At 41.1% G+C, this 25,501-nt stretch overlaps 1 long non-coding RNA gene across 1 annotated transcript in view; it reads left to right on the top strand.

Annotated features, from left to right (window-relative positions):
* The window catches only part of LOC125092203 (uncharacterized), a 296,189-nt gene that overhangs the window by 251,753 nt on the left and 18,935 nt on the right, over window positions 1-25,501 (top strand). The gene's annotated exons all lie outside the window — the stretch shown is intronic.

The following is a 25,501-nucleotide window of genomic DNA, read 5'->3' as shown; positions in this document are numbered from 1 at the left end:
ACTATGTGCCAGGCTCTGTACTTTTAATGCCTTTTCTCAGGTTGACTCCTTATAACAGCTTAATGAGTAGGCTTTATTATTATTTTCCTTTTCAAGGGGATGAATTTGTAGCTTAGAGAGATTACATAATTAGCCCAAGAGCTGGGCTTGGGCTATGAATTCTAGAACGAATTGTCTTGGCTGAACGAATTCTAGAATTCTGAGTTTCTAATCACTCTGCTGAATTCCTTCTATAAATGACTAACTCCATACAGAAGCATCTCAATTTAAGATATGGGCCATGCTTTCACTTAAATATCTGTGATATGGGTTCATGTTGGAAAGCTCTGCCTTGAGTTTTCAGAGCTCACAAACAGTATAATACCAATTTAAGGACATTATACTTCAAGAATTAAAAAAAAAAGTGGAGAAGAACTTCACCTCGTCAATTTCATTGATTTTATTTTGTCCCTCCTTCCAGAAAGCATGTCAAGCAACTTGATAACTTTTGTGCTGATTTATTTTCTGTCAAGATCAGGTTTTTTATTTTGTGGGAAATGTGCTACTCAGTCATTTATTTAGCAAACCCTCTTTCAGCATCTCTGTGCTTGCCCCTAAGGAACATCACCTGGTCTGGGAGGGAGACAGTTAAACAGAATTATGACAAAGTCATCTCTCAAAGACTTGAAAATAATCCAGAGGTTAAATCTGTTTCAACACAACCAGAAACAAGAAGAAAGACAATATAAATGATTTCCACCCATCCCTGACCCAGTTCAGAAATTACAAGAATTCTCGTGTTTTGCAAGATGAGGGCAGTAATCTCTTCTCTGTTTTGCACTTTACCTCTGAGCTCAGTGTTGGCACCCTCTGGGCTTCCCTCCCTTCAGGAAAGAACTGGCTGCACTTTCTCAGCTGCCCCTTTTGTCACCTGATCTAGGATAAAAAGGAACTGGGAACTTTTGATGACTGCTCCTGCAAGACCACATCTGATGGACTGCCCTCAGGTGGGAAGATGAGCCTCTTGATGGATAACCTCGCTTAACCAGATGGCCTTCCCATTAGATTACATTCAAGACGTGCCGGCTCCCATCCTTCCCCCTCACCTGAGTGAAATTCCACAGAGTTAGAACTCTCATTTTCTGGATGAGGAGACTGGGCGTCAGAGAAGGGAAGGGACTTGCTATCAGAAGCATAGCTGGGGGGCGCCTGGGTGGCTCAGTGGGTTAAAGCCTCTGCCTTCAGCTCAGGTCATGATCCCAGGGTCCTGGGATCGAGCCCCACATCGGGCTCTCTGCTCGCCAGGGAGCCTGCTTCCCTTCTTCTCTCTCTGCCTGCCTCTCTGCCTATTTGTGATCTCTGTCTGTCAAATAAATAAATAAAATATTTAAAAAAAAAAGAAGCATAGCTGGGTAGTTACAGAGTCTTGACTGGAACCTGGGCTTTCTGATTTCTAGCCTAAAAGCCCTGGTCTCACACCATACAGCTTTGTACTGTCTTCAGACTTAGTATGGGTCCTCACAGTCTCCTCTTTGGTCTAGAAACAGATAAAACGGGGTCTCTAATAGAATGTAGCCATCATTTACCAAGAACAGAAGCATGCCCAGTGAGAGTCATGAAATAAATGATACATTCTTTCGGGTTAGAGAGCATTCATATCTAAAGGCACACATTTGAGGCATAAATTAAAATAACAACTCTTCCTCACCAAAACAAAGCAGTTACTGGTTTATTATTCCTGGGGAAGCATCTTTAAGAAAGTGGCTTTTGGAGTTCTTTGAAGGAAGAAACTAGCATGCTAGGGATGGAGACACAGTACTAACCAGTGCAGAAAGTGGGTTACGACTGGGAAACTAGAATAATACCACTAGTCACTTGTGCTGATTGGGAAAGAAGAAGAAGGATTTCTCTTTAAACACATTTTCATTTTTTATGTGCATATTCTGAGTAATAACATTTGATCCCCAACTTTATGTGAGCTCTCTATGAATAAACCAGAGCTGTGACCCAACTGTTTGAAAATAGCCAGCCAGAGAAAAAGACAATCAGCACAGTTATTTGGTAATGCATAGACCAAGCTGAATTTGTGTGGCACTTTGTAGATTCTGCTTTGGTCAGGCAAGCTAGGATCAATAATGAACATTTCCCAAATGCTTTAAAATTATTCATTGATCACAATAGCACATCTGTAAAGAGATTTCCATATGAGAAGCATAAGGCTCTGATCTGTTTAGATCAGACCACCTGGTCCCCAATTGGCAGCCCCCAATTTACAAATGAATCATGTCATGTTCCAGACGTTAGTATGTATGTCAGTTGTAAACCTGGAGCATGTTTTCCCACAGAACCAATATTATTTATGATGGTTTGTTCTTTTGGCTAACTGGCAAACAGTCTTGCCGTTCAGTTATATTGGGGGTTGGCTTTCACGTCTGTTTAAATCATGGTGTAAGTGACAGGCAATAGGGTCACCAGTTAGCCTAGCAAACGAAACAGAAGTGTGAGATCCATATTTCTCAGAAGACACTGACAAGAAATTGATGTGCGTGTGCTCTGATTCAGATTGCGGGACCGAATTCTACTTACCTAGAACTTAAATCCCCCAGATTCGATCTGCCCCTCTCATTTCTCATTTGTAAAGGGCTGAGCTAGAGTAACCTGGCTTGGTGCTGTCAGTGAGGCAGCTGCTGTAGGGAGACTCGGCGTCTGAGCAGCCAGCTTTAAAGAATTCTCCGGCTAGGGCACTGCCACTCATTTGTTCTGTAATATTGGACAAGTGACCCCTGTTCCCTGAGTGGCACTTGGGAAAAGAGAGTAAGACCCATGGTGGGGGGTATTCCTGATGTGCTTGGGTTCTAGCTGATGTCCTGTCCCATCCCAGCCCCACTAGTTCTACCTGGAGAAGGGGATGCAGGAATGACAGAGAACTCATGAAATAACAAGGTGTTCAAGTTCCTGCTTTTAAAATTAGAAATATATATATATGAATATGACTATAGAAGTAATATGTGCTTGTTGTTAAAAAAATTGTGACATGGAAATATTAAGAAGAAAGTAAAACCTGTCCATAATTCCACCATCCACAGATAACTACCATTAACATTTTGGTGTATATGCTTAAATGATTTTTCTGTTTGTGAGTGTACAGACACCTTTTAAAAATTTACAGTGGTGTCATGCTAATATTGCTGGATGACTTCAAAAAACTCTCAGTAACAGTTTATTGCAGGTATTTTCCATGTTCATAGAGATCTGCTTACTTCAGAAGATTAGAAAATGTATAAGCAAATAACTCCACAGGAATATTTTTTAAAAAGATTTTATTTATTTATTTGACACAGAGAGAGAGATCACAAGTAGGCAGAGAGGCAGGCAGAGAGAGGGGGAGAGCAGGCTCCTTGCTGAGCGGAGAGCCCGATGCCGGGCTCGATCCCAGGACCCCGAGATCATGACCTGAGCCAATGACAGACACTTAACTGACTGAGCCTCCCAGTGGCTGGGTGTTTGGACTTTTCTATAGATGTCTGGAATATACTCTTTTTTTTTTGCTAAAAAATGTCTGGAATATACTTTTTTTTTTTTTTTTTTTTTTTTGCTAAAAAGTGCTACAAATCGGGGCTGTTTCTTTTGCTCTGTGCCGGAGAGCTGGGTCGCTAGCACAGCACGCAGAGCCCCTCTGCTCGCTCTCTACCCTCCCTTTGCCTCGCTCAGCTGTCCGGACGAAGGGGGGCGGATGGGAGGAAAGGAACCCACAACAGATAATCACAGTAACAACGAGTCCTCCAATGTTGCGAACAGACCCGTTGGTGGCTAACACTCCAGTCACAAAGGACGGGCATTGTTTCTTGACAATGGTGTGTAAATAAATAATAATAAGGTTTTGGAGGCCAAGTGTTTTGGCAAATAAATTAAAGCCGTGTTATCTGTTAACTTAGTAGCAAGTTTCTGATTGAATAGATTACAGATGCGGAGCCAAGCCGGCACCGAGAAGAGGCTGAAAGGAGACCACAGCTGGGGGTGATTTTGCTTTTCGTTTTGGATTTCTGTTGTTTCTCTCGGGGAAAGAACGCTGGCCAGTAGAATGGCTTCCGTGATCCCCCAATGACCGTTGTATTTATTGGGGGACTTTAAGCCCTGTGGGTGAAGCTCCAAGCACGAGGGGTGGGACTTTCGGATTCTTCTTTCCTGGTCGGGGTAGGACTTCAGCAGGCTCTAGTTTTGGGAAGGAGTGGAAAAGAGGGCGGAGGAAATATGGGACTTACTACCCTTAGGGATGCCATAGACACGTCCGTTCACTCCAAAAAGCATGTCTTGCTTTTTGCCCTGACAAAGCAGCAAGGATATAGTGTTGTAGGACACCTCATTAATCTGAGGGTTGCTACCTGCGTCAGCTCATGTGTCTCTGTCCCTGACACAACACAGGACGTAGGGCGCCTCAGAAGCTGTGTTCTACAACCTTCCTTTGCCCCCACTCCCACATTACTTTTAGTGGCATAGTGTGGTGGTGAGTACTGTACCCGGAGCCTGACACATCTGGGTTCAAAGCCCAGCCCTGCCACTTATAAACGACGTGACCCTGGCCACGTTTCGTAAGATCCATTTTCTGCCTCAGTTTCTTTAGATATAAAATGTGATGATAACATGCCTGTCTTACAGTGTGGTTGTAAGACTCAATCGAAATGCTGTGTATCAAATGCTTATTACGTTACCTGGCATTTAGAATAAGTGTAGTACCATCGTGATTTTCCTGTATTGGTCTAGTTCTTTCCATACATTTTACAGAAACGCTCTCAGGCCGTCCTGACGACTCTCATGTGTCCCGTCTAGGTGCTCTTTGAAATGATCCAGCCGCTGCTCTAACAAAACTCATCTCTGGGGCGCCTGGGTGGCTCAGTCATTAAGCATCTGCCTTCGGCTCAGGTCGTGATCCCAGCATTCTGGGATCCAGCCCCATCTTGGGCTCCCTGCTCAACAGGGAGCCTGCTTCTCCCTCTCCAGCTCCCCTGTGTTCATGTTCCCTCTCTCTCTCTGTCATAAATAAATAAAATCTTTAAAAAAATACTCATTTCCTGCAGAGCACCGCACACACTGTCTAGTTCATCTTAGTGTCAGCTTTTTCTCATGAAACCGATCCTAGAATTTGTCTGCATCCTCCTTGTCCTTCTGAGCCTGTTTCCGCGGTCGGAAATAGGTGTGCCAGATTTAGCAACTAAAAATACAGGATTCCCAGTTACATTTGAACTTCACATAAGCAACAGGTGATTTTTTTTTTTTAAGTATGAGTCTATCCCAAAGATTGTGTGGAGGAATCCTTACACGAAACGTTTTTTATTGGTGATCTGAAATTCCAATTTAAGGGGGTATCCTATATTTTATCTGGCGATCCTAACTGGGAATTGAGGACAGAGGAGAAAGCAAAACCTCCATGACAAATCCTGCACATGCGGGTCCTCGGAGACAGTCCACTCATTAAAGCCTCACTTCTGGATCCATATCGTCACCTGGGTTCTCTACCAGCGCCAACATCGAAAGTTGGGCACTGGGCACTCACAACGTCATTTTGTCTTCATAATGTTGACGTCAAGATATTTTCTAAGATTTTATTTATTTATTTGAGAGAGAGAGCACGAGCCCAGTGAGGGACAGAAGGAGAAACAGACTGCCCGCTTAGCAGGGAGCCCGATGCGGGGCTCGATCCCAGGACCCCGAGATCCTGAGCCCAAGGCAGACGCTTAAGGACTGAACCACCCAGGCGCCCCTTCAAGACATTTCTTTTTAACCATTTTCTGGCAGATGGCAGGGAAGTGTCTTAATCTAACAAAATCAGCCTATTTTGACAATTTTTTTGACAAATGGAATTAAGTATCTCAAGGAAGGGACACCTTTTTCTAGTTTACACTAAGGTGTCAGTATGGCCAGTAGTGACCCTGTACTCATTGCAGATTAGCTGTAAAATGTGCTACAGGGTTTTTCTTTTCTTTTTTTCTTTAAAGATTTTATTTATTTATTTGACAGAGAGAGATCATAAGTAGGCAGAGAGGCAGACAGAGGGGGCGGGGAGCAGTCTCCCTGCTGAGTGGAGAGCCCGATGCGGGGCTCGATCCCAGGACCCCGAGACTTTGACCTGAGCTGAAGGCAGAGGCTTAACCCACTGAGCCACCCAAGTGCCCCAGAATGTGCTACAGGGTTTTTCATATCATGACTTGTGACCCATCAGTGGGTTGGGAAGTCATTTCAGTGGGTCACAAACAACATTAGTCATATAATAATGATGATGATGGGGCGCCTGGGTGGCAGTTGGTTAGGCGACTGCCTTCGGCTCAGGTCATGATCCTGGCGTCCCGGGATCGAGTCCTGCATCGGGCTCCCAGCTCTACCGGGAGTCTGCTTCTCCCTCTGACCTTCTCCTCGCTCATGCTCTCTCTCACTGTCTCTCTCTCTCTCTCAAATAAATAAATAAAATGTTAAAAAAAATAATGATGATGATGATAACGAAATAGAATAGAGTATCAGAATGTATTTCGTGCAACAAATGTGTTGTTGGAAGTCTGGATTTTATTATACATGTTTTTGTCCTCTGCATGTTGATAAGAATACATTTCTGATTGTGCCTCATTGTTGAAAAGGTTTGAAAAGCACTAATATGGTGCTGAAGACCTTGAAATCTCGAGATCAGCAGATCAGGGTACAAATTTTGGTTCTGATACGTGATGCTGTGTAACCTTAGGCAAATGACTTGACCCTTCTGGGCCTTGGCTACCCTAGTCTGCAATTTGGGGATAATAATTGTACCTGCCCCACGGGTTGCTCTGAGGATTTAATGAATCAGTCCCTACAAAGCACTTAGCACAGGGCCTGGCATACAGCCGGGGATCGATGCAGTTTTTGTTGTCATTATCAGTGATTAGTCAAGAGCTGAGGCTCACTCAGCTCACTAACCAGGCTCACTAACTGTGGGTGTGCAGTGACAGCAGCCAGCCAGATGTGGAAAGAAAGAGCATTCAGAATAATGCAAAAACAGACGAGGTACAATAAAGGATATTCATACTGATGATCCTGAGTCGTCAGGAAAAAGGTTAAATTATGCCCAGAACGTTCCATTGAATAAAAAAAATTCACAATGCATTTAGAAGCCGTTTCCAATGAATACTACCCAGATAAACAGGATGAACACTTAAGAAAAAATATCAGCTAATTGGGCAATTAATTTATATGGAAGTTCTGCCTCCACCAGAGTCCTGGTTCCACTGTTTGTTCCAATAAATGAGATTGTCCAGTTCTGTATTTTTCCTGTAAGCAAAGCTTGACTCCCAGCTAGGTTGCAGGCTCTCTTCGAATACAAACTGAATTTTGCATTCCTTCTGGATCCCCTGCCATGTCAACATGGGGCCAAGCACACAGCTGTTGTACCTAGACTCCCCATTCCCCAGGCTAAAATGTGGGGGCATTCTGCCACCCCTTATGTAGGACACTTATGCAAACTGGCCCAGATACCAGCCCACACTGTGGATGGAGGGGTGGCGGTCTTCCCTTCACCTTGCTCCTAGCTTGCTTTGGGAGATGGGAGATGGGAGCGGAGATATGGAGTTTGCAATCCTTCTCTTTCATAGACATGTTGCTGCTTGGTAATACTTGCCAGATGCTCACCAGCGCACACGCGTGTATGTGTGTGTGTGTCTGTGAGAGAGAGAGAGAGAGAGAGAGATTGAGAGAGAGAGAGAGAGAGAGAGAAATTGAGAGAGATCAAGGGAGAATGCATTATGACTTCAGAGGTTTTTATTAGACCAGTGGTTTAAAATTCTTTTGAGTACGAATACCCCTTTTAAAAATAACAATCAAGGGGCTCCTGGGTGGCTCAGTGGTTTAAGCCTCTGCCTTCGGCTCAGGTCATGATCTCAGGGTCCTGGGATCGAGTCCCGAATTGGGCTCTCTGCTCAGCGGGGAGTCTGCTTCCCCCTCTCTCTGCCTGCCTCTCTGCCTACTTGTGGTCTCTCTCTCTCTCTGTGTCAGATAAATAAATAAAATCTTAAAAAAAAATAACAAGCAATTTTATTGAGCAAATCAAACAGCTCACCTTGGAGGACACTTGATAAATACATTTCTAAAAATTGGTCAGTAATCACTTCCGAATCGATTCGGGGTCTGTGGCCCAGCCACGCAGTAGTCATTTAGAAAGACCATGGTTTCCCTCAAAGTATGGACACGTGTGAAAACCCCTTTTCAGTGTTTGCCATTTTCATTCACCCTCCCAACTGCCACAATGATAACAGTTGTACGATTAGAATTTGGTGGTTGAGAAAAAGTACATGGGTGAAAAGTCACTCTGAATTCAATAGCACTTTAAATGAATCACTCATAGCTTCCTCTACCTACATGACAAATACGTAGCACACCTGTGAACTTGTCACATTCGTAAATACGTTGCTCTGATAGCTCCTTGTCCTAATCCTTCTTGGCAGTTGCATGACTTGTAATTATTTTATTTCTTCATTTGTGAACTACAGCTCCTCTGTGGTTGTCTCCCCCACTACTCTGTGAGCCCCATGATATCAGGGACCACCTCAGCTTCTGCTCGCTCTTGTTTCTCTGAGGCTCTGCACCATGCATGGGGCCCGGCGGACGCTCCTTATATATTTGCTAAATGTGAGCGAAGGTGGTTTCCGAAGGTCTTCGAACCCCTGCTGTTCCCTCGCTGTCACTCAGGCTGCTGTGCGACAAAACTCTGAGCCCGCTTCTGGGGACCTTCAGAGGAAGCAGGGGACTTGGTCCCACTTGGAAGCAATTGCTACATGAGGACATGGGCTTCTCTGTGGTTGGAGTGGGAGCAGTCAAAACTGCGCTTGCCTAAGTTCTCCAGAAGGTGACAGGCAGGACCCTCCTGGCAAAACTGCACACACGTGGGTGTCAGTATCTGTAGAATAACGTTATTCAGCACATACAGGTACAGTGTACAATTGGGAGATAGAACAGGGGATCGAAGTTAGTCACAGGGCTGAGAAGATGACGTTTGAGCCAACATCAAAAGGATATGTCTGAGAGTTTTCTGGGCCCCGAAGTGGGAAAGAAGGGAGTGTGCCAGAGGGACTGAGGGAAGCCCGGTGGTGGGCCTGCCCGAGGGTACTGATGGTAAGTTACTGGCCTCTGAGTTTCTAGTTCTCGAGATGCAACCCTGAAATTTTATTTCGTATTTTGAACCAGTAACATGAGCATACGGTGCAAAAGTTAAAAGTTGGAAATAGTCATTCCTGCCACTGCCTACCCACTTGCCTTCCCCCAAGCGACTGCTGTCATGTTTTCTTAAGATAAAATGTCCCCTGAGGGGAATTGTCAGGTTCCACTAGTGTAAAAATAAATAAATAAATAAATAAATATTTTTCTAATTTTCACCCCCTATGAGACGTACACCAGGGAACATCTTGCTGACCTTCTTTTCTCCCCCCTGCATGTTTGCAGCTTCATATGTGCTCATGCGTGGGTGCGCACACACGCGCATGCGCGTGCGCACACACACACACACACACACACAGACACACACACACAATTACACTGTTTTACCTAAGTGGGACGGTGGAATACAAGTTTTCACTCTGGACATCTTTCTTTAAACACATGCAGCCTTTGCTGCTTCCACTGCATACTGTCCCTACAGGGGTAATGGGTGGGAATAACCATTCATGTTTGCCCGATTATACAGAACATGGATATGACACCTAGGTAAGGGATGTTTTGGACATTTGATTTTACAACAGGGGCAAGCTACTCTATATACTGCCACATCTTGCTATTCTAACATAGCAATCCACCATGGTAACCACCTGCATTTGTTAAATGGTGGTATAAAAGGGTATGGTTTGGATGTGCAGTTAACTCAGCCGTACCTCTTCTCACAAACATTCTTTCCACTTCCAGTGCTTTTATTTTTTTGTTAAAGATTTTATTTATTTATTTGAGAGAAAGCACAAGCAGGGAGGAGAGGGAGAAGTACAGGGGAGAGGGAGAAGCAGGCTAACCCCTGAACAGGTAGCCTGATGCGGGGCTCGATCCCAGGACCCTGGAATCATAACCTGAGCCGAAGGCAGACACTTAACCGACTGAGCCACCCAGGCGCCCCTCAGTGCTTTTATTTTTATGGAATAGATTCCCATGAATGACATTGCTAGGTTGAAGTTAATTTTAGTAGATAATACCAGATTTCTCTTCAGACAAGCTATAAGGATTTTTTTCACCAGCAATATATGAGATTGCATTTTCTCCAAAATTTCAAGCATCTACTTTGGTAAAAAACAAATTTAGAACAACACTTGAATTTGGTAAAAAACAAATTTATGAGACTGACGCGCTACCTACTGTGCTAACGAGGCACCTGGTAAAAAACAAATTTAGAACAACACTTGAATTTGTGATCAGCTATGTGTTGGCTGACATTGTGAAATAGTTTTGAACACGGAAAATAACTCGAGTTATTTTTTTTTTATTTTTTATCAACCTCAAAGCCAGAGTTTGACTTTATCCATTTTCTCTTTTTTTAAAAATAAACATATAATGTATTATTTGTTTCAGGGGTACAGGTCTGTGATTGCCACTCGGGATGATAAAAAACATGATAGCTACCAGTTGCTAGGAGCTTCTGCTGTATCCAGCATTGACTTAGCACTCTCGGACTTAAACCTTAGAGCTATGAGGAAACACTCATCACTTTCACTTTACAAATGAAGAGATTAAGGCACAGAGAAATTGAGAAACTTACCAAAAGATGCACAGCCAGGAAATGACAGAATAGGTCCAAGTTCCGCACAGGATTTTTAACTACAGTACCACTAGTCTTTGATAGTGTGGGTACCTCTGGACTGCTGGAGGTTTGAAGCTAGACCTGATATTTACGGAGGTGCACCTTTGCCCTTTATAGAGATAACGAAGAATAATGGGGGGATATATCCAAGGTGCAAGTGCCCCGTGCTTGGACCAGGGCAACTGGATGTGGGTGGCTCTGTCTTGTGGCCCTTGAGAGTGTCCAGCCCTTCCCGAGGGGCATAGAGTGTCCCCTCAACCAACAAAGTCATGGTCATAGGACGAAAGGCTAGAGTCGATGTAGGCAGCAGGCATTGGGAGGCTGGATTTTTTAAAAAAAGATTTAATTTATTTATTTGACACAGAGAGAGATCACAAGTAGGCAGAGCAGCAGACAGAGAGAGAGGGGGAAGCAGGCTCCCTTGTCTGAGCAGAGAGCCCAATGCAGGGCTCGATCCCAGGACCCTGGGACCATGACATGAGCCAAGGCAGACACTTAACCCACTGAGCCACCCAGGCGCCCCATGGGAGGCTGGTTTTTTATCTCCCGTCTCCAGGCAGAATTTCTGTCATTCAGGAACTGGACATCTTTCTTGAGTTGCTCCTCCCTCTGCAGCCACTTTGCTGCCAGAATCCTTCCGGTCTACCTCAGCAAAATAAGGCAGGCTTCTAGGGAATAAGTATCAGAGCAACTAATCGCCAGTCCTCAAGTGTGTTTTCGTGCTGGCAGCCCTGTTTCTGCCCAGATCAGGATGCATTCTTTAATGTCACTGTGATAGCACAAGTACTTATGCAAATGGATTCGCAGAGGCCATTAATTTCCTCAGTACAGAATTCCAGCCAAATCTTCCTCGGGAGAGTGAAGGACACATTACCATTCTACCCCAAGAGATACTTACAAAGAGTTAATCAGATGCAGATTGGTTCATCAAATAAAGGGAACCACTGATATTAATGCTTTGGCTAGAAATTGTTTCACCTTGAAAGGGTAATCATAACTATCATTTATTGAGCACCCAGTAAATAGCAGGTGATTTACATACATTATCTCGTTTGATCTTCACCACAACCCTAATGAGGTTGGTACCGTTACTGTACCCATTTTGCAGATGAACCCATCAAGGCTAGGACGTTAGGTGGCTTTCTGTCTAAGATCATACACTGAGTAAGTGGTAGAAGCTGGAGTTGGAAACCAGGAGCTTCTCGAGTCATTCCCTTTCCTAAGACAGTTCCATCTGAGCATCATCAAATGTCCTGGTGACAGTAGCTTCCACTTAGGAAAGACCTCCTATATGCTAGGCACTTCACATCTATCCTATCCAGGCTGGGTGACTCTTAAACATGTACATTTAATGTTTTATTCTCTGTCACTCCATCTCTAGAGGTGAACTTACCCCATGCAGAACAAAATAATACGCTTTATTATTCGCAAAGATGACTGTTTTCCCATAGCTCATCGCACAGATGGGTCTTGTGTTTGAGTCTTATAGAGCATAAGCAAACTTAGCCATTTGCTCTTGTCTCTCAGTGCTAAGGAACATTGCAGAGATTAGACTGATAGACCTGTTGACTGAAGTCTTCAAGAGTCTTCTTATGGCGAAAAGCAGTGGTGACCACAAAGTACTTGAGAGTGCAGGGGTGAGCAGTGGGAAGACCCCTGATTTTTGAGACAGAACCTCTAAAGGCCTAGCTCTCCCATTTGTCAGCTGTGTGCTCTTATGTAAGGGAATGTGCAAAACTTCTGTGAGCTCACACAGGTGTAAGAGGTGATCAGAATGGGAATTTCCATGTCCCTAATCAGTCTTTTTCATAGCAAAACCCAAGGGTGCAGGCCCCCAAACCTTGCCTTAAACCTCACTCCCTCCTGCCTGTTGGGCTCTAGTTCTCTTTGCCCATTTTGCCTGAAATGCCCACCATATAGAGTAGCCGGTGATACTCAGTCCTGACTGAACATTAGAATCATGTGGGGGAGCTTTGAGGAAAAGTTGTAATTTCCCCAAGCACCCAGCGACAGATGATTTACATAGATCATTTCATTTGATTTTCATCAAAGCCTTAATGTGGGAGATGCCATCATTGTGTCCATTTTACAGAGTAAATGGAGCTTCTTCTCTCCCCTAGAAAATTTGATTTAATTGATATAGGTCCTAGAATTTTTAAAAAAGCTTCCCAGGTATTTTAATGGTAATCAGATGTGAGAGATCCTGACTGAGAAGCAGTAAGTCTTGTTCTGGGTTGAATATTTGTACCCCCCCCCCAAATTCATGTGTTTAAGCCCTAACCTCCAATGTGATGGTATTAGGGGGTGGGTCCTTTGGGAGGTAAATAGATTTAGATTAGGTCATGAGGGTGAGCCCCTCACAATGGGATTAGTGCCCTTATAAGAAGAGAAAGAGCTAGCATACTCTTTTTCTGGGCACACACTGAGGAAAGGCCATGTGAGCACACAGCAAGGAGGCAGCCATCTACAAACCAGAGAGAGGGTTCTTACCGGGTACCAAAGCTGCCAGCATCTTTTTAAAAAAGTTTTATTTATTTATTTATTTTTAATTTACTTTTACTTTTTATAAACATATATTTTTATCCCCAGGGGTGCAGGTCTGTGAATCGCCAGGTTTACACAATTCACAGCACTCACCATAGCACATACCCTCCCCAATGTCCATAACCCCACCCCACCTCACCCAACCCCCCTCCCCCCATCAACCCTCAGTTTGTTTTGTGAGATTAAGAGTCACTTATGGTTTGTCTCCCTCCCAATCCCTTCTTACTTCATTTACTCTTCTCCTACCCCCTTAACCCCCCATGTTGCATCTCCTCTCCCTCATATCAGGGAGATCATATGATAGCTGTCTTTCTCCGATTGACTTATTTCGCTAAGCATGATACCCTCTACTTCCATCCACGTCGTCGCAAATGGCAAGATTTCATTTCTTTTGATGGCTGCATAGTATTCCATTATATATATATACCACATCTTCTTTATCCATTCATCTGTTGATGGACATCTAGGTTCTTTCCAAAGTTTGGCTATTGTAGACATTGCTGCTATAAACATTCAGGTGCACGTGCCCCTTCAGATCACTACGTTTGTATCTTTAGGGTAAATACCCAGTAGTGCAATTGCTGGGTCATAGGGTAGCTCTATTTTCAACATTTTGAGGAACCTCCATGCTGTTTTCCAGAGTGGTTGCACCAGCTTGCATTCCCGCCAACAGTGTAGGAGGGTTCCCCTTTCTCCGCATCTTCGCCAGCATCTGTCATTTCCTGACTTGTTAATTTTAGCCATTCTGACTGGTGTGAGGTGATATCTCATTGTGGTTTTGATTTGTATTTCCCTGATGCCGAGTGATATGGAGCACTTTTTCATGTGTCTGTTGGCCATCTGGATGTCTTCTTTGCAGAAATGTCTGTTCATGTCCTCTGCCCATTTCTTGATTGGATTATTTGTTCTTTGGGTGTTGAGTTTGCTAAGTTCTTTATAGATTTTGGACACTAGCCCTTTATCTGATATGTCGTTTGCAAATATCTTCTCCCATTCTGTCAGTTGTCTTTTGGTTTTGTTAACTGTTTCCTTTGCTGTGCAAAATCTTTTGATCTTAATAAAATCCCAATAGTTCATTTTTACCCTTGCTTCCCTTGCCTTTGGCGATGTTCCTAGGAAGGTGTTGCTGCGGCTGAGGTCGAAGAGGTTGCTGCCTGTGTTCTCCTCAAGGGTTTTGATGGATTCCTTTCTCACATTGAGATCCTTCATCCATTTTGAGTCTATTTTCCTGTGTGGTGTAAGGAAATGGTCCAATTTCATTTTTCTGCATGTGGCTGTCCAATTTTCCCAACACCATTTATTGAAGAGGCTGTCTTTTTTCCATTGGACATTCTTTCCTGCCTTGTCGAAGATGAGTTGACCATAGAGTTGAGGGTCCATTTCTGGGCTCTCTATTCTGTTCCATTGATCTATGTGCCTGTTTTTGTGCCAGTACCATGCTGTCTTGATGATGACAGCTTTGTAATAGAGCTTGAAGTCCGGAATTGTGATGCCACCAACTTTGGCTTTCTTTTTCAATATTCCTTTGGCTATTCGAGGTCTTTTCTGGTTCCATATAAATTTTAGGATTATTTGTTCCATTTCTTTGAAAAAAATGGATGGTATTTTGATAGGAATTGCATTAAATGTGTAGATTGCTTTAGGTAGCATAGACATTTTCACAATATTTATTCTTCCAATCCAGGAGCATGGAACATTTTTCCATTTCTTTGTGTCTTCCTCAATTTCTTTCATGAGTACTTTATAGTTTTCTGTGTATAGACTTTTAGTCTCTTTGGTTAGGTTTATTCCTAGGTATCTTATAGTTTTGGGTGCAATTGTAAATGGGATGGACTCCTTAATTTCTCTTTCTTCTGTCTTGTCATTGGTGTAGAGAAATGCAACTAATTTCTGTGCATTGATTTCATATCCTGACACTTTACTGAATTCCTGTACAAGTTCTAGCAGTTTTGGAGTGGAGTCTTTTGGGTTTTCCACATATAGTAGCATATCATCTGCGAAGAGTGATAGTTTGACTTCTTTGCCGATTCGGATGCCTTTAATTTCCTTTTGTTGTCTGATTGCTGAGGCTAGGACTTCTAGTACTATGTTAAATAGCAGTGGTGATAACGGACATCCCTGCCGTGTTCCTGACCTTAGCGGAAAAGCTTTCAGTTTTTCTCCATTGAGAATGATATTTGCGGTGGGTTTTTCATAGATGGCTTTGATAATATCGAGGTATGTGCCGTCTATCCCTACACTTTGAAGAGTTTTGATCAGGAAGGGATGCTGTACTTTGTCAAATGCTTTTTCAGCATCTATGGAGAGTATCATATGGTTCTTGTTCTTTCTTTTATTAATGTGTTGTATCACATTGATTGATTTGCGGATGTTGAACCAACCTTGCAGCCCTGGAATAAATCCCACTTGGTCATGGTGAATAATCCTTTTAATGTACTGTTGAATCCTATTGGCTAGTATTTTGGTGAGAATTTTCGCATCTGTGTTCATCAAGGATATTGGTCTGTAGTTCTCTTTTATGATGGGATCCTTGTCTGGTTTTGGGATCAAGGTGATGCTGGCCTCATAAAAAGAGTGTGGAAGTTTTCCTTCCATTTCTATTTTTTGGAACAGTTTCAGGAGAACAGGAATTAGCTCTTCTTTAAGTGTTTGGTAGAATTCCCCCGGGAAGCCGTCTGGCCTTGGGCTTTTGTTTGTTTGGAGATTTTTGATGACTGTTTCAATCTCCTTACTGGTTATGGGTCTGTTCAGGCTTTCTCTTTCTTCCTGGTTCAGTTGTGGTAGTTTATATGTCTCTAGGAATGCATGCATTTCTTCCAGATTGTCAAAATTGTTGGCGTAGAGTTGCTCATAGTATGTTCTTATAATTGTCTGTATTTCTTTGGTGTTAGTTGTGATCTCTCCTCTTTCATTCATGATTTTATTTATTTGGGTCCTTTCTCTTTTCTTTTTGATAAGTCTGGCCAGGGGTTTATCAATCTTATTAATTCTTTCAAAGAACCAGCTCCTAGTTTCGTTGATTTGTTCTATTGTTTTTTTGGTTTCTATTTCATTGATTTCTGCTCTGATCTTTATGATTTCTCTTCTCCTGCTGGGTTTAGGGTTTCTTTCTTGTTGTTTCTCCAGCTCCTTTAGGTGTAGGGTTAGGTTGTGTACCCGAGACCTTTCTTGTTTCTTGAGAAAGGCTTGTACCGCTATATATTTTCCTCTCAGGACTGCCTTTGTTGTGTCCCACAGATTCTGAACCGTTGTGTTTTCATTATCATTTGTTTCCATGAATTTTTTCAATTCTTCTTTAATTTCCTGGTTGACCCATTCATTCTTTAGAAGGATGCTGTTTAGTCTCCATGTATTTGGGTTCTTTCCAAATTTCCTCTTGTGATCGAGTTCTAGCTTCAGAGCATTGTGGTCTAAAAATATGCAGGGAATGATTCCAATCTTTTGATAACGGTTGAGACCTGATTTAGGACCGAGAATGTGATCTATTCTGGAGAATGTTCCATGTGCACTAGAGAAGAATGTGTATTCTGTTGCTTTGGGATGAAATGTTCTGAATATATCTGTGATGTCCATCTGGTCCAGTGTGTCATTTAAGGCCTTTATTTCCTTGTTGATCTTTTGCTTGGATGATCTGTCCATTTCAGTGAGGGGAGTGTTAAAGTCCCCTACTATTATTGTATTATTGTCGATGTGTTTCTTTGATTGTGTTATTAATTGGTTCATATAGTTGGCTGCTCCCACGTTAGGGGCATAGATATTTAAAATTGTTAGATCTTCTTGTTGGACAGTTCCTTTGAGTATGATATAGTGTCCTTCCTCATCTCTTATTATAGTCTTTGGCTTAAAATCTAATTGATCTGATATAAGGATTGCCACTCCTGCTTTTTCTGATGTCCATTAGCATGGTAAATTCTTTTCCACCCCCTCACCTTAAATCTGGAGGTGTCTTCGGGTTTAAGATGAGTTTCTTGTAGGCAACATATAGATGGGTTTTGTTGTTTTTTTTTTTTTTTTTTTTTAATCCATTCTGATACCCTGTGTCTTTTGATTGGGGCATTTAGCCCATTCACATTCACGGTAACTATTGAGAGGTATGAATTTAGTGCCACTGTATTGCCTGTAAGGTGACTGTTATTGTATATTGTCTCTGTTCCTTTCTGATCTACTACTTTTAGGGTCTCTTTTTGCTTAGAGAACCCCTTTCAATACTTCCTGTAGAGCTGGTTTGGTGTTTGCAAATTCTTTCAGTTTTTGTTTGTCCTGGAAGCTTTTAATCTCTCCTATTTTCAATGATAGCCTAGCTGGATATAGTATTCTTGGCTGCATGTTTTTCTCATTTAGTACTCTGAATATATCATGCCAGCTCTTTCTGGCCTGCCAGGTCTCTGTGGATAAGTCTGCTGCCAATCTAATATTTTTACCATTGTATGTTACAGACTTCTTTTCCCGGGCTGCTTTCAGGATCTTCTCTTTGTCACTACGACTTGTAAATTTTACTATTAGGTGACGGGGTGTGGACCTATTCTTATTGATTTTGAGGGAGGTTCTCTGAACCTCCTGGATTTTGATGCTCGTTCCCTTTGCCATATTGGGGAAATTCTCTCCAATAATTCTCTCCAGTATACCTTCTGCTCCCCTCTCTCTTTCTTCTTCTTCTGGAATCCCAATTATTCTCCTTTGTTTTGTCTTACGGTGTCACTTATCTCTCGAATTGTCCCCTCGTGGTCCAGTAGCTGTTTGTCCCTCTTTTGCTCAGCTTCTTTATTTTCTGTCATTTGGTCTTCTATATCGCTAATTCTATCTTCTGCCTCATTTATCCTAGCAGTGAGAGCCTCCATTTTTGATTGCACCTCATTAATAGCTTTTTTGATTTCAACTTGGTTAGATTTTAGTTCTTTTATTTCTCCAGAAAGGGCTTTTATCTCTCCGGAGAGGGTTTCTCTAATATCTTCCATGCCTTTTTCGAGCCCGGCTAGAACCTTGAGAATTGTCATTCTGAACTCTAGATCTGACATATTACCAATGTCTGTATTGATTAGGTCCCTAGCCTTCGGTACTGCCTCTTGTTCTTTTTTTGTGGTGAATTTTTCCGCCTTGTCATTTTGTCCTGATAAGAGTATATGAAGGAGCAAGTAAAATACTAAAAGGGTGGCAACAACCCCAGGAAAATATGCTTTAACCAAATCAGAAGACATCCCAAATCGTGATGGGGGGAGAAAGGGGATAAAAAGAGGTTCAGAAAGAAAGAAAAGAAAAGAAAAGAAAAGAAAAGAAACCATTAAAAAAAAGAAAACGAATAAAGAAAAATATAAAAAAGAAAAAAATATAGATATTAGATAAACTAGTTAAAAAACGTTAAAAAGAAAAGGGTAAAAGTTAAAAAAAATAGCAGAAGAAGAGAAAAAAATTTGAAAAAGAAAAAAAAATTAAATTAACTGCAAGGCTAAAGAATCATGGGGAGAAAGCCAGAAGTTCTGTGCTTTGGTTTCTCCTCCTTTGGAATTCCGCTGCTCTCCTTGGTATTGAACCTGCACTCCTTGGTAGGTGAACTTGGTCCTGGCTGGGTTTCTCATTGATCTTCTGGGGGAGGGGCCTGTTGTAGTGATTCTCAAGCGTCTTTGCCCCAGGTGGAGTTGCACCGCCCTTACCCGGGGCCGGGCTGAGTAATCCGCTCGGGTTCGCTTTTGGGAGCTTTTGTTCCCTGAGCGCTTTCCGTAGAGTCCGGAGGGCGGGAATGAAGATGGTGGCCTCCCGGTGTCCGGCCCGGAGGAGCCGAGAGCCCGGGGCCCCACTCCTCAGTGCGCCCTCAGAGAACAGCGCCCAATGACTCCCATCACCCTGGCCTTCGGCCGCGCTCCGAGCTGACCGAGCCTGCGACCGGTTCAAGGTAACCCCGAGCTGGGAGTCACTCCTTGGCTCTGTCTCTGTAGCCGCCTTCCCCGGTCTAATACCTGTGAGCTCTGCGACACTCAGACACCCCGATCCTTCTGTGACCCTGCGGGACCTGAGGCCAAGCCGACCCCGCCTGGGCTTCGCCCTGGTTAAGCCTCTGGAGCGATGTCCCTCAGCCGAACAGACTTTTAAAAGTCCCGATTTTGTGCTCCGTTGCTCCGCCGCTCGCTGGGAGCCGGCCCCTCCCCCTGCGGTCTATCTTCCCGTCACTTTGGATTCACTTCTCCGCCAGTCCTACCTTGCAGATAGTGGTTGATTTTCTGTTTCTAGAATTGCTGTTCTTCTTCTCTTCGATCTCCCGATGGATTTGTAGGTGTTTGCAATCTTTAGATAAGCTATTTAGCTGATCTCCCGCTACCTGAAGTCGTCTCAGCCTGCTACTTCTCCGCCATCTTGACTCCTCCCTCAAAACATATCTCTGTCAAAGATTTTTTTAAGTATACAAGTTTTTAAAAAAAGTATACTTTTTAAAGAAGTATACAAACAACTTTAATTTTAAAATAGCAGGAAATTAAAGGGGTGCCTGCCTGGCTTACTTGGTGGAGTGTACGACTCTTGTTCTCAGGGTTGTGAGTTTGAGCCCCATGTTGGATGTAGAGATTACTTAGAAATAAAATCTTTAAAAAATAAATAAAAGTAACAGGAAATTATGGAACAAACAGAAAATAAATGAAAGATGAGACCAGATGGATATAAAAGAACCAATTAGAAATCTTGGAAAAGAAAATGTCATTTCAATGCAAACTCAAGAGAGGATATACTTGGGATTGGACACAAAGAGAAAATAGCAAAGTGAGGAATGTTAAGTGTAGCACAAGAAGAGAAAGATATTTTTAAAAATAAAACAGTGAAGAGAAATGGACTATATTGAGAGGAGTTCCAGAGGTGGTAAAGAAGATTACAGAGAAGGAGTATTTGCTGATGTAATAGAAAAAATTTCCAGCATTAAAGAAACACCTGAGTCCTTAGTTCTGGAGTGTACTTTGGATATTGAGAGGATAAATTAAAATAAATACTTAGCTAGGTGTATCGAAGTAGAACTGCAGAACATTAAGGATTAAGATAATACCTTAAAAACTACCAGAAAGAAAAGATTGATTTTTTTAAGACTTATTTTTTTTATTTATTTGGTGGGGAGTGAGGGGTAGAGACAGAAAGAGTCTCAAGCAGACTCTGCACTGAATGTGGAACCCAATGCAGGGTTTGATCTCACAACCCTGAGATCAGGACCTGAGCTGAAACCAAGTGTTGGGTGCTTAACTGACTGCCCCAACCACCCAGGCATCCCAAAAGATTGATTATTTATGAAAGAATAACAATTAGACTCACAGTAAAAAGAGCCTTTAAAATGTTAAGGAAACGAATTCTCAAGAGTGAGGGTAGAATAAAGTATTTTTAGGCATGCAGAGACTCACTAAGTTTAGATTCCAGAGACCCTCACTAAAGCAACTCTTAAAAGATGCACTTGCAAAGAAGGAAGGGAGGTTAAGATACAAAAAAGTGGTTAAAACAGAAATAGGTAATATATTGATATATTTAATTAATTGGATATAAAAACTGGTTTTTTGATATTTAAATAAATGTAAAATTAATGTTTTAGACAAAATAAAATGAGTGTTCAGTTTGTAGTTATATGCTAAAATCTGTCATATTCAGTAGGGGATTGAAAATTCTAAACAATTTTAGACCATGTCAGAAAAAGGTATAACTTTGTATGTCCTTAAGATAGTAAGAATAACCAGTTAAAAAAGATAGAAATAGTATCTATAGCTTCAAAATTTACAGAGGAGAAATATATAGAGAACTTTATAAATCCAACTGAATGCAGAAAAGAAGAAAAATGAAACAAGGAAAGCGGTGCTAAACAGAAAGCATGAAATTTCTAAAAATGTCAACAATCACTATGAATGTGAACAGACTAAATTTAGCTATGTAGAAGAAGAGACTATTGTATTACTTATGAAACAAAGTCAAGCTATATGCTGTTTATAAAATACCTCAAGCCAAACCAACAGAACATTGAAATTAAAGACATACAACAAATATATGCCATCTAAATCTTAATCAAGAAATGCTAGTGAAACAAAATAATATCAAACAAGATAGAATTTGAGAGAAAATGTGTTAATAAAGATAAAGAGGAACATTGCATAAAAACACATCAATTAAGATGTAATAATGGACTTGTATGTTCCTTACAACATATCCTTGAAATATGTAAAATAAAACTGCTGTATATAGAGGGAGAATTTAATAAATCCATAATTACAGTAGGAGATTTTAGCATGCCTCCCTTCAGAAATGGAATAATCAACTGGATAAATGTCCAAGAGAGAATCCAAAATTACTCAGTATATTAAGGACCGGAAAAAATTTCAACTTCCATGGGAAAAAATAATCAATGAATGTCAAATGCCAAGATGATGCAGTTGTTGAAATTATCTGATAAAGATTTTAAAAGCCACTAGAAAATGCTCTAATGAGAAAAGGCAAATGTTTTTGAAATAAATAGGAAGACAAAGAAAATTCCCAGCAAAGAAGTAGGAAATATAAAGAAGAAAAAAATGTAAATTTTAGATTTGTGAAATACAGTAATCAAAATATAAAAACTCACTGCCTGGACTCAAAAGTAGAATCAAGATGAGAGGAAGGGTAAGTGTTCTTGAAGAACAATCAATAGGAATAATTCAATTTTAACGAGAGGAAAAATAATATCTAAAAATATATACAGGGGTGTAGGGATCTGTGAAAAAATTCTAGGAAGTCTAACACTCATATTGTCAGAATCTCAGGAGGAGGGGAATGTGTGGGGCAGGAAACATATCTGAAGAAAGAATGACTGAAGATTTTGAAAATTTGGTGAAAGATATAAATCTAGAGATTATAAAAATTCAGAGACCCTCTAACACTATTCGTAGTAGAAAAAAATGATAAGGCTTCATCAAAGTTAAAAATGTTTGTTATGAGAAACACACTGCTAAGAGAATGAAAAGACAGGGTACAGCCTGGGAGAAAATATTTGCAAGTCACATATCCAACAAAGAATTCATATCTAGAATATGTAAAGAACTTTGAAAACCTAATAATAAGGAGACAAGTCAACTTAATAAAAAGGGCAAAACTTGGGGCACCTGGGTGGCTCAGTGGGTTAAGCCGCTGCCTTCGGCTCAGGTCATGATCCCAAGTCCTGGGTTCAAGCCCCGCATCGGGCTTTCTGCTCAGCAGGGAGCCTGCTTCCTCCTCTCTCTCTGCCTGCCTCTCTGCCTGCTTGTGATTTCTCTCTGTCAAATAAATAAATAAAATCTTAAAAAAAAAAAGGGCAAAACTTGACAGAAGAAAATGTCTGGCAGATAAGCATATCAGTCATCATAGAAATGTAAGTTAAAACCACAGTGGGATACTGTGACTCTTGTATTAGAATGAGTAAAATTTTAAAAGATTGCTTCCATATCTTGGCTACTGTAAATAATGCCACAGTAAGAATAGGAGTGGGTGTATCTTTTCAAATTAGTGTTTTCACTTTCCTTGGGTAAAAAGATATGGAAACGACCTAAATGTCCATCAGTTGATGAATGGATAAAGAAGATGTGATATGTGTGTGTGTGTGTGTGTGTGTGTGTGCGTGCATCGACAAGGTTTTTCTTTTTAATGGCTGAGTAATATTCCAATATTCCTATTACTCAGCCATAAAAAAGAATGGAATCTTGTCATGCACCACAACATGGGTGGACCTAGAGGGCATTATGCTAAGTAAAATAAGTTAGACAGAGAAAGACAAATACCATATCATTTCACTTATATGTGGAATCTAAAAAACAAAAGAAATGAACAAACAAACAGAAATAGACTCATTAATACATAGAACAAACTGGTGGTTGCCGGAGGGAAGGGGGTGAGGGAATGAGAAAAATTGGTAAAGGAGATTAAGAAGTACAAACTTCCAGTTATAAATTAAGTCATGCGGTGAAAAGTATAGCAGAGGGAATAGAGTCAATAATATTGTAATAACTTTCTATGGTGACTACACTTATGGTGAGCACTGCATAAAGAATAGGGTTGCTGAATCACTGTGTTATAGCTGTATACTTCAATTTAAAAAAAAGTAACAGGTAGCATGGAGGACATGGGGAGTTAGGAGAAGGCAGTTGGAGGAAATTGGAAGGGGAGGTGAACAATGAGAGACTATGGACTCTGAAAAACAATCTGAAGGGTTTGAAGAAGTGGGGGGGTGGGAAGTTGGGGGAACCAGGTGGTGGGTATTAGAGAGGGCACAGACTGCATGGAGTACTGGGTGTTATACAAAAACAATGAATACTGTTATGCTGAAAATAAATTAAAAAAATGATTAAAAAAGTAACAGATGTGGTAGAGAAAGGATAAGACAATCAAAGGTTAAAAAAAAAGAAATTGATTTACATTTAGGGAAAAAAAGGTTGAGCGCATCAAGTGGTGAAGATGTGAAGAAACTGGGATTTTCGTACACTGCTGGTGGCACAATCACTTTGGAAAAGAGTTTGGCAGTTTCTTTTCTTTTTTTTATTATGTTCAATTAGCCAAAGTATAGTACATCATTAGTTTTTGATGTAGTATTCAACGATTCATTAGAATTTGACAGCTTCTTAAAAAATTAAACACCTATATGTGTTCTAGCTATTCCTAGGTATTTACCCAAAAGAAAAGAAATCACATGTTCATACATAGGCTTGTACATGTATGTTTCTAGCACCTTTCTTTGTAATAGCTAAGCACTAGAAGCAACCACCTGTTTAACAACAGATTAATGGACAAAGAGTGTATGGCTAAAAAAAATCTGTGGAATACTACTCAGCAATAAAAAGCAATGAACTACTGATATACACAATATAGATAACTCAAAATAATTATGCACAGTGAAAGGTAATCACAAGAGTATATGCTCGGGGATTCCATTTATATAAAATTATAGAAAATGGAAACTAATGTAATAATGAAAAAATTCCGATTGATGGTTGCTTGGGGATGGAGTTGTTGGTAGGGAGGAGGGATCATCAAGGGGCACGAGGAAACTTTAAGGGATTGTGGTTGGATACATTCACAATTTTGATTTGGTGTGATGGTTTACCAGATGTGTATGTATATTGAAACTTAACAAATTGCACATTTTAAACACAGGCAGTTTATTTTTTTGGTAATCTCTCCACCCAACATGGGGCTTGATCTCACAACCCTGAGATCAAGATTCTCATGCTCTTTCAACTGAGCCAGCCAGATGCCCCTATAGAACATTTTATATATAACAATCACTGTAAAAATCATAAGGAAATTTTGAGAAGATCAAAATACAAACTGAGGGTTGCTGGAGGAGAGGGGGTGGGGAGATGGGGTGGCTGGGTGATAGACATTGGGGAGGGTAAGTATTGTAATCACCACCATGTGTTGTGTAAGACTGATGAATCACAGACCCGTATCCCTGAAACAAATAATACATTATATATTAATTTTTAAAAAGCACATGCAAAGTTACAATTTAGGCAACTACTAAATCATACAACCAATGCAAAATTTTATTTTGATTTTTATTATAGCATTTATTATAGCATTTTTATTATAGCATTATAGCATTTATTATAGCATATAGAAAATAATGAACAATTAAGGAACACATTTCATTTTTATAGATATTGTTTATGGGGAACCTGGGTGGATCAGTTGGTTAAGCGTCTGTCTTCAGCTCAGGTCATAATCTGTGGGTCCTGACATCAGGCCCTGCATCAGGCTCTCTGCCTGGTGGGGAGTCTGCCCCCCCACCGTGTGCATGAACATGCTCTCACTCTCTCTCAAGTAAATAAAATAAAATCTTTTTTAAAAAAGATACTATCTAAATTCTGTAAAATATTTTCAAAGTACAAGTTTCATTACACCCCAAAATTTTACTCCTTTAACTGCACACTTTGTTTCACTGATTTAGACATCAGTAAAAACAAATGATTACATGAAATCACAGCTGAAGTAACTCAAGTTGGTCTCTGTTTTTATAATCACTATGCTATAATTTTTAATTTAGAATCTCCTTTTTAAATATGGGATATGTAGATTTTTTTTAAAGATTTTTTTATTTATTTGACAGAGAGAGAGAGGTCACAAGTAGGCAGAGAGGCAGGCAGAGAGAGAGGAGGAAGCAGGCTCCCTGCTGAGCAGAGAGCCTGATGCGGGGCTCAATCCCAGGACCCTGGGACCATGACCTTGAGCTGAAGGCAG

This window comes from Lutra lutra, chromosome X (assembly GCF_902655055.1).
Source record: "Lutra lutra chromosome X, mLutLut1.2, whole genome shotgun sequence".
NCBI classification, from domain to species: Eukaryota; Metazoa; Chordata; class Mammalia; order Carnivora; family Mustelidae; genus Lutra; species Lutra lutra.
Note: the sequence above shows the minus strand (reverse complement) of the source record. Positions and strands in the feature narration are given on the sequence as shown.